Source organism: Bubalus bubalis, chromosome 15 (genome assembly GCF_019923935.1).
Source record: "Bubalus bubalis isolate 160015118507 breed Murrah chromosome 15, NDDB_SH_1, whole genome shotgun sequence".
Taxonomy (NCBI): domain Eukaryota; kingdom Metazoa; phylum Chordata; class Mammalia; order Artiodactyla; family Bovidae; genus Bubalus; species Bubalus bubalis.
This window is the reverse complement of record NC_059171.1, coordinates 44,307,344-44,316,406: the sequence shown is the minus strand read 5'-3', so window position 1 is coordinate 44,316,406 and position 9,063 is coordinate 44,307,344.

The following is a 9,063-nucleotide window of genomic DNA, read 5'->3' as shown; positions in this document are numbered from 1 at the left end:
AGATCTTCCAGCAAATGATTATAAACTAACAGACTAAATGTAAGACAAGTGACATCATTTAAAATGAGATATTTTCTTTGGAAATGAACTTTTAGGCACTGGAACAATGAAGGAACTTTGGTTTTAAACTGTGTCTTATGTAGATGGAGGCTACCTGCCTAGGTCTCATAAAACAGTCAGAAAATGAACACTTTCAGTCTAAGATATTTAGATTTTGCCTGGGAAACCAGTTTTAATTTTATAATGACTTTTAATTGTGTCATTATTGGAAAAAGGTGTGGAACATCTCAATCTGATCACATCATTTCAGTCTCTATAAACACCTCACATTCTCTTGTATCACCAGCCAGCTGGTGTCCTCATACTCCCTGGATATCTCCAACTTATGTTTACTAAATTAGTTACAGGACAATGAGTGACTTTACTTATCCACACCACTATGATTCTTTGTTGTCCCACTTTTTTTCCTCTCTTAAAAGGGATACACAATATTCCATTGTGGATTGAATTCCTCAGAAAGATTGAGACTTATGGAAATTGAAAACCAAGTCAAAGTTTTGTGTCTGAAAAATAGTTCTGGAAAAAAGATTGCCTGCTGAATCTCACAAAAACAAGATAATTCTATCTTTGAAATAGGTCTTGCCACAGGATATCTGCTGGAGAAGATAATTCACTTTTGATTCTAATCATTGAATGAGGAATTTTAGGCCAGGTCACTTTGTTGTTGTACCACTGAGATTAATTTTTACTCTTTAAAGCTGTTATTTAGTTGGCTACCTCTTCCTAATGGATACTCCAGAAAGACCATTAAAAAACAAAAACAAAACCCCTAAACAAACAGAACACCAATTGGTTTAGATTCTTAAGGGAATTTGAAGAAATAAAAAGACTGATTATTTTCTCTAAAGAAGAGTGTGTGTGTGTCAGATACAGATTAGGACACTGCTTATATGATTAAGATAGCAAATATGAGATTACTTGGAAGTCAAATAATCATATGTACAAGTTGAGAACACAGGTTAATCTTTCACAAAATGAAAAATTAATATTAGTTTTCCTTTTTCATTTTAGAAACACACCCTGTACGTGACAAGCACTTTATCATGGGTAAGCCTTAGGAAATAAAACAATTTCAAGATTTTTCCAACAATAAAAAACATGGGAAATAATTATCTCAAACCTTAGGACACTTATTCCCAACTCAACGATCTTGATACTTCAGGATGCCAGCAGATTTGACAGGGGTTTTGAGATATTTTTAAAGTGTCCTAAAATTGTCCATGGGTGTATCATTAAATACCAGTTAACACAGGATAAGAACCACAGACATATAAGTTTTCATGAGGAAAAACAATGGATGGACAAGTTAAGGCCTGGATGAGAAATCTAAAAATTAAGATTAGAATCCAAGTTTATCACTTAACTGAATGATTGACTAGCTACCTATGCACCTACCTACTTATATATTGAAGTTACCCCAGTCAAGGTTTTCAGCCTCTCTGATCTTCAATTCCTCATATTTAGTATGTGAGTTATTCTATAAGCCCTGCCTTCTACCAAGGGCTGTTTGAGGGACCACACTAGAGCAGGAAGGTACAAATGCTTTGTGGATGTTGAAGTGCTGCACAAAAAGAAGGTAAGACTATAGTTTTTCTTCTATTGTGCAGTCTAGGGAATACACAGTAATTTCTGTTTGCAAAATTACTACATTTATTATAAGAGTTGCTGTAGGTAGGGCTCCATGAGAATCCCAACAGACTGTGAGGAGGAAATTAGCATGCTGGAAGTTTATTGGTGAGTGCTCTCGGGGTCATACCATGGAAAGGAAGGAAGCAGGACTAGGCTGAGGGAGGAGCTGACCAGTGAAACAGTCTCTATGGAGGCCTCAGATAACACAGTGAGGAGATTTGAAGCTGGAGTGATTCTTTAGAGTTGTGTAAGGTGGGGTAAAGGGCTTTGCGTCAATCAGTCATTGGATATGGGCTCTCCTGGGAAGGAGGCATGACCTCAACCAAGGCGAACTGACAGGGGAAGGCCATCTGCCAACAGCATTCCCAGTGAGGATCTAAGTTATTCTTCCAAGCAGGGATTCTGTGTGTAAAGTGTGCTTTGGCTAAAAATACTAAGGCAGTCAAATGTTCTTTTATTTATTCTGCATCATATTAGTTTCTCATAGCGTTTTGCTAGGTTTCTACTTAAATAGGAAGTCACATTAAAATTTTTCCTTGAAAATAGAGTTAGAATAATATTTCTTAAGAACTGATCTTTATAACTCCAGTAAACCAATTTTTGTTCTAAATTCTGTGATAAAAATTCACAAAATTACTATTTTCATCTGGCATTAGTTTAGCATACCATGATAACAATAGTTAAATTGATGATTTAAGAATCTAACCATCTCATGCCAGTCAGAATGGCTGCTATCTAAAAATCTACAAACACTAAATGCTGGAGAGGGTGTGGAGAAAAGGGAACCCTCTTACACTGTTGGTGGGAATGCAAACTAGTACAGCTACTATGGAGAACAGTGTGGAGATTCCTTAAAAAACTGGAAATAGAACTGCCATATGACCCAGCAATCCCACTGCTGGCCATACACACCGAGGAAACCAGAACTGAAAGAGACACATGTACCCCAATGTTCATCACAGCACTGTTTATAATAACCAGGACATGGAACCAACCTATATGTCCATCAGCAGATGAATGGATAAGAAAGCTGTGGTACATATACACAATAGAATATTACTCAGCCATTAAAAATAATACATTTGAATCAGTTCTAATGAGGTGGATGAAACTGGAGCCTGTTATACAGAGTGAAGTAAGCCAGAAAGAAAAACACCAATACAGTATACTAACACATATATATGTGTTAGTATACTGTATATATATGGAATTTAGTATATATATGGAATTTAGAAAGATGGTAAGGATAACCCTGTATGCAAGACAGCAAAAGAGACACAGATATATAGAACAGTCTTTTGGACTCGGTGGGAGAAGGCGAGGGTGGGATGATCTGAGAGAATAGCATTGAAACATGTATATTATCATATATGAAACAGATCACCTGTCTAGGTTCGATGCATGAGACAGGATGCTCAGGGTTGTTGTACTGGGATGACCCTGAGGGATGGGATGGGGAGGGTGGTGGGAGGGGGGTTCAGGATGGGGAACACATGTAAACCCATTGCTGATTCATATCAATGTATGGTAAAAACCACTACAATATTGTAAAGTAATTAGCCTCCAACTAAAATAAATAAATTAAAAAAAAAAAAAAAAAGAATCTAACAGGGGCTCCCTTGGTGGCTCAGTGGTAAAGAATCCACCTGCCAATGCAGGAGACATGGCTTTGATCTCTGATCTGGGAAGATCCCACATCCCACATGGGACACAACTATTGAGTCTGTGCTCTAGAGCCTGGGAGCTGCAACTACTAAAGCCCATCCATTCTAGAGCCCACACCCCACAGTGAGAAGCCACTGCAATGACAGGCCTGCACACCACAGCAGAGAGTAGCCTCCATGTCCTGTAACAGAGAAAAGCTCGTGCAGCAAGGAAGACTGAGCCCAGCCAAAACGAAATAAATAAAATTATTTTAAAAGAAGCTCGTGGGACCCACAGCTATTTTTCTGAAGAAAGGGTGAGCAGACACATGACTATGCTGTACATGTCATGACAGTGGTGTCCTCTTCCACACACAGAGCTTCTCACTTGATACTCAGGAGAAGCTGTGAAGTACTCAGGGTGTTATCGTCCTTCCTATTTTATAGGTAATGAAAGTAAGACTCAGAGAGCCGACATGATTTATACAAGGTCACAATGATAGGAAATGGCAATTTGGTGTGAACACGCAGTTTTCTGACTCAAAATGCAGTAGTACTGTTCTCTTTTCACTAAAAGGCATCTTCTCTGAGGAGGCTGACATCCACATACATAGATTTCACATGTGTGTTCTAAGCATTGCTTAAATCTCACCAAGTCAGTGATAGAAGGCTATTTTTCCTTCCCCAAATTTTCTATATCCTGAATTAGAGTATAGTAATGTTTATCTTGGAGAAGGCAATGGCACCCCACTCCAGTACTCTTGCCTGGAAAATCCCATGGATGGAGGAGCCTGGTAGGCTGCAGTCCATGGGGTCGCGAAGAGTCGGACACGACTGAGTGACTTCACTTTCACTTTCCACTTTCATGCATTGGAGAAGGAAATGGCAACCCACTCCAGTGTTCTTGCCTGGAGAATCCCAGGGACGGGGGAGCCTGGTGGGCTTCCGTCTATGGGGTCGCACAGAGTCGGACACGACTGAAGCAACTTAGTAGTAGTAGTAGTAGTAATGATTATCTTTCCAGTTGAGCTATCTCAAATCCTGAAAGATGATGCTGTGAAAGTGCTGCACTCAATATGCCAGCAAATTTGGAAAACTCAGCAGTGGCCACAGGACTGGAAAAGGTCAGTTTTCATTCCAATCCCAAAGAAAGGCAATGCCAAAGAATGCTCAGACTACCGCACAATTGCACTCATCTCACATGCTAGTAAAGCAATGCTCAAAATTCTCTAAACCAGGCTCCAGCAATACGTGAACTGTGAACTTCCAGTTGTTCAAGCTGGTTTTAGAAAAGGCAGAGAAACCAGAGACCAAATTCCCAACATCTGCTGGATCATCAAAAAGCAAGAGAGTTCCAGAAAAACATCTATTTCTGCTTTATTGACTATGCCAAAGCCTTTGACTGTGTGGATCACAATTAACTGTGGAAAATTCTGAAAGAGATGGGAATACCAGACCACCTGACCTGCCTCTTGAGAAATTTGTATGCAGGTCAGGAAGCAACAGTTAGAACTGAACATGGAAAAACAGACTGGTTCCAAATAGGAAAAGGAGTATGTCAAGGCTGTATATTGTCACCCTGCTTATTTAACTTATATGCAGAGTACATCATGAGAAATGCTGGGCTGGAAGAAGCACAAGCTGGAATCAAGATTGCTGGGAGAAATATCAATAACCTCAGATATGCAGATGACACCACCCTTATGGCAGAAAGTGAAGAGGAACTAAGAAGCCTCTTGATGAAAGTGAAAGAGGAGAGTGAAAAAGTTGGCTTAAAGTTCAACCAGATGACATCTGGTCCCATCACTTCATGGGAAATAGATGGGGAAACAGTGGAAACAGTGTCAGACTTTATTTTCTTGGGCTCCAAAATCACTACAGATGGTGACTGCAGCCATGAAATTAAAAGACGCTTACTCCTTGGAGGCAAAGTTATGACCAACCTAGATAGCATATTGAAAAGCAGAGACATTACTTTGCCATCAAAGGTCTGTCTAGTCAAGGCTATGGTTTTTCCAGTGGTCATGTATGGATGTGAGAGTTGGACTGTGAAGAAAGCTGAGCGCTGAAGAATTGATGCTTTTGAACTGTGGTGTTGGAGAAGACTCTTGAGAGTCCCTTGGACTGCAAGGAGATCCAACCAGTCCATTCTGAAGGAGATCAGCCCTGGGATTTCTTTGAAAGGAATGATGCTAAAGCTGAAACTCCAGTCCTTTGGCCACCTCATGCGAAGAGTTGACTCATTGGAAAAGACTCTGATGCTGGGAGGGATTGGGGGCAGGAGGAGAAGGGGACGACAGAGGATGAGATGGCTGGATGGCATCACTGACTCAATGGACGTGAGTCTGAGTGAACTCCGGGAGTTGGTGATGGACAGGGAGGCCTGGCGTGCTGCGATTCATGGGGTCGCAAAGAGTCGGACACGACTGAACTGAACTGAACTGAATGTTTATCTCTCTATTCAATTGTAAATATTTCCTGAGTATTTATAAGGTAGCAGGCATTAGACAAGGCCCTGAGATACACACATAGACAAGATACAGCCCCTGCTCTTAAGATGATTAACATGTACTAATTCTGGCCTAACATTCACCTGGGGAAGTTTTTGAACATTGACAGAGAGGGTTTTCTTTCCACTAAGTTAGAAAAGAAGGGCTGGGTTATGTCAACTTTTGCTTTGAAATCTCAGATACACTTTTATTTGGGAATTGTGTTGATGCATATGATACAGACCATCAGAGTGCACAAATGAGATATCCTACCTTGCCAGGCTCTCATACTTAAAAGGAGTGGAGGTAAAAGACAGGAGAAAATAAAGACTTCTAGAATGTTCTAAATTTTTTTCTGAAAATTAAACAAAACTCCCAAATACCTAGCTGTGTATTTACTGTAATTTAGTGAATGTCTTCCATATTCTTATCTTGAGAACATTTCTGCTCATAAGCTTCAAGTTACAGTTTGGACAACTTTCTCACTTTTAGTACCTGAATAATGATGTGGGATAATAATTACATAACCAAAATAAGAGGGAGGTTCTGGAGAGTGCTAAAAAATTATTGATTAGCTGAAATACTATCTCTGAGTAGTTTACAAGTGAACACATTCTCAATGTCTATTTATTTTGGAATTATATTTAGAAGTTGGCCAAAAAAAGTGTCAAATAGAACCATCAGTGCCAACTGTCATAGCTAGAGCTGGGCAAGGCCATTGACTGACTAAGGTAAGGATTGATGAGGGAGCCAGGCCTAGTAACAGTCTCTTGAAATTCTGTTTGCTTCATAGAGCCTAGACACTGAAATTTGCTCATTTTCCTATTTGTTGCTGGCTTATAATCAGTGATCAGGAGTGGACTCTTCTGATGAAGGGCTGTTACAATGTCTTTCCATGAACCAGGCTGCCTAAACGGTCATATTCTGATCTAATGCTTTTGGATATGGAAGAACTGGCCAACACATGATGTATTAGGTTGGCCTTTTTTTTTTTTTGAGGATCAAATATATTAATAATTAAGGATGCCATCCTTTTTCTTTCCCACTCTACCTTTTATTTCAATTGAATATACTTAGCTTTGAAGTCTAGGTTTTTGCAGTGAAGAGTAAAAGGCATATAAAAGATGATGTAAATATTTCCTTGGTACAACAACTTGATTATCAGAGCGAACTTTTATACCATAGCCTATTCTGAAGATGTTAATAGATAATCTCATAAATTCTGGTGACTTCTCATTTCAGAAATAATTAGTAGATTCAAAGTTACATAAAAATAATAAGCCCTTTCTATTGTCATATCTCTAAGAGCAGGTAGCACTGACTGAACATGGTTTATCATCACATGTTTATCACTCACATGTTTATCATCACATGTTTATCATCACATGCACAACTTCCTTATGGTGACAACAGTTCTGTTTGGAATAAAATTGACTTTTGTTGTTATGGCTTCAGTAACTCAAGCCTTAGACTAGTAAGTTATGCTGATGTGACTATTTTAGTAAATGGATGTGTACTGTTGGAGGGAAAAATATTTTAGATCTATCAAAAAATACTGTTATTCAAAACTTTTCCAGCCCTTGAAGTTAGATTTAGATTATAGACAAATTCTACACTTACTGGCTATAAATCAATTTACATTTTAAATATATTCAGAGAAGATAATATTAAGAAAAGTTTAAAAAAACCAAAACTTTTTTTCGCAAGCAAATCTTTTGGAAGTTATTACTATTGGACTCTCTTATGGAGAAATTAGGTCATTTTTGGCCCATTTGGTTGTATTAAGAGAATAACCTATTCTAGTTTTGTTTCTTCAAGGGGCTAGATTTTCTCCAAAGAGTCTACACACTGTAAACAAGAAGCATAATTCTATCTGAAACACTAGCTTCAGATATACAGAAAGATGATGAGGCCAGAAATCTTACAGAATCTTTGAAATTATTGTTTAATCACTAACATTTAAAAATGTGTGCTATCTTGTAGAATAAATACTTCTTGAACACTACTATTTCCCCTCACCAAAATAGTGTAAATTAGTCAACAGCTTAAAAATGAACTGATCAAATTGATTAATAGTGAACAAAGAGCAAAGAACTTATTTTCAGAGGCAAGGGAAACATCATGGGCTTCAACTTAAGTAAACAGATTAAATAAACATCTGTACTTCACCTGTTGTCTTAATCACACATTCCCAATAAGTATTTGTTGATTTATTTAACAGAATGAGATAATTATAGATAATGCACTGGCTAAATGGTAACAGTTAGATTGATCTACCAACCAATTCATAATTGTAGATCGAACAGAGGCACAAAATCAAGATGCTAGATGGGGTCCAAACCATTTGATTGCCTCAGTCTTCTAGATTGAAATAACAAAGAAACCAAATATTTCGGAGGTTTTCAACGAAATATGCTAATTAATTTCGTTAACAAAATAGTTGCTTAAAATTCTTGAATTATGTATGATGGGGGTGGGTAGGAAGAAAGGATGCATAGTTACTGCCCCCAAATCAAGAATGGAATAGGGAGATGTTTTCTGATGCTTATTGAAATTATTAAACCATAATGTTATGCGGTTGGGTTCATACATTATTTTCTTTTTTACCAACCCATCACCTTATACAATTCCCAATTCCTAGGCACTCAATAGATATTGTTGAAAGATTTTATATGGAGGATATTAGAAAGAAAGAAAGGGGGAGCATTAAGGAAGCAACATACTTTCTGAAGAGCCTGAAACCTCAAGATATTCAAAGGTTGCTATTCATTCCCTATTGTTCTTAATTTCTCTGAATCTCAGTTTCCTCAGCTGGCAAATGGGGTTGATAAGACAACTTACTTCATTGGATGGTCACTGGGAATAATGATGTAATATGTAGCAAGTTGCTGTGGCTGTTTAATTGCTCAGTAGTGTCCTACTCTTGCGACCCCATGGACTCCAGGGGATTTTCCCTGACCCAGGGATCCGTCCTGCATCTCCTGCATTGCAGGCCGATTCTTTACCACTGAGCCACCAGGGAAGTCCTTATATGTAGCAAAGGTCTTTATAAAACAGAAAGTGCTATTCAGATGAAGATATAATTGGTGTTTTAAAAGTTATGGCAGTCGGGAAAATCTTGGTAGATGCTTCCTTCATAATATGCATGGAAGAGAACTATTTTGGAGGATTATTTTAATAGCACCATTTAATGTAAGTATCATGTCAGACCATATCAATTGTGAATCTAGTTTTCTTAGGAA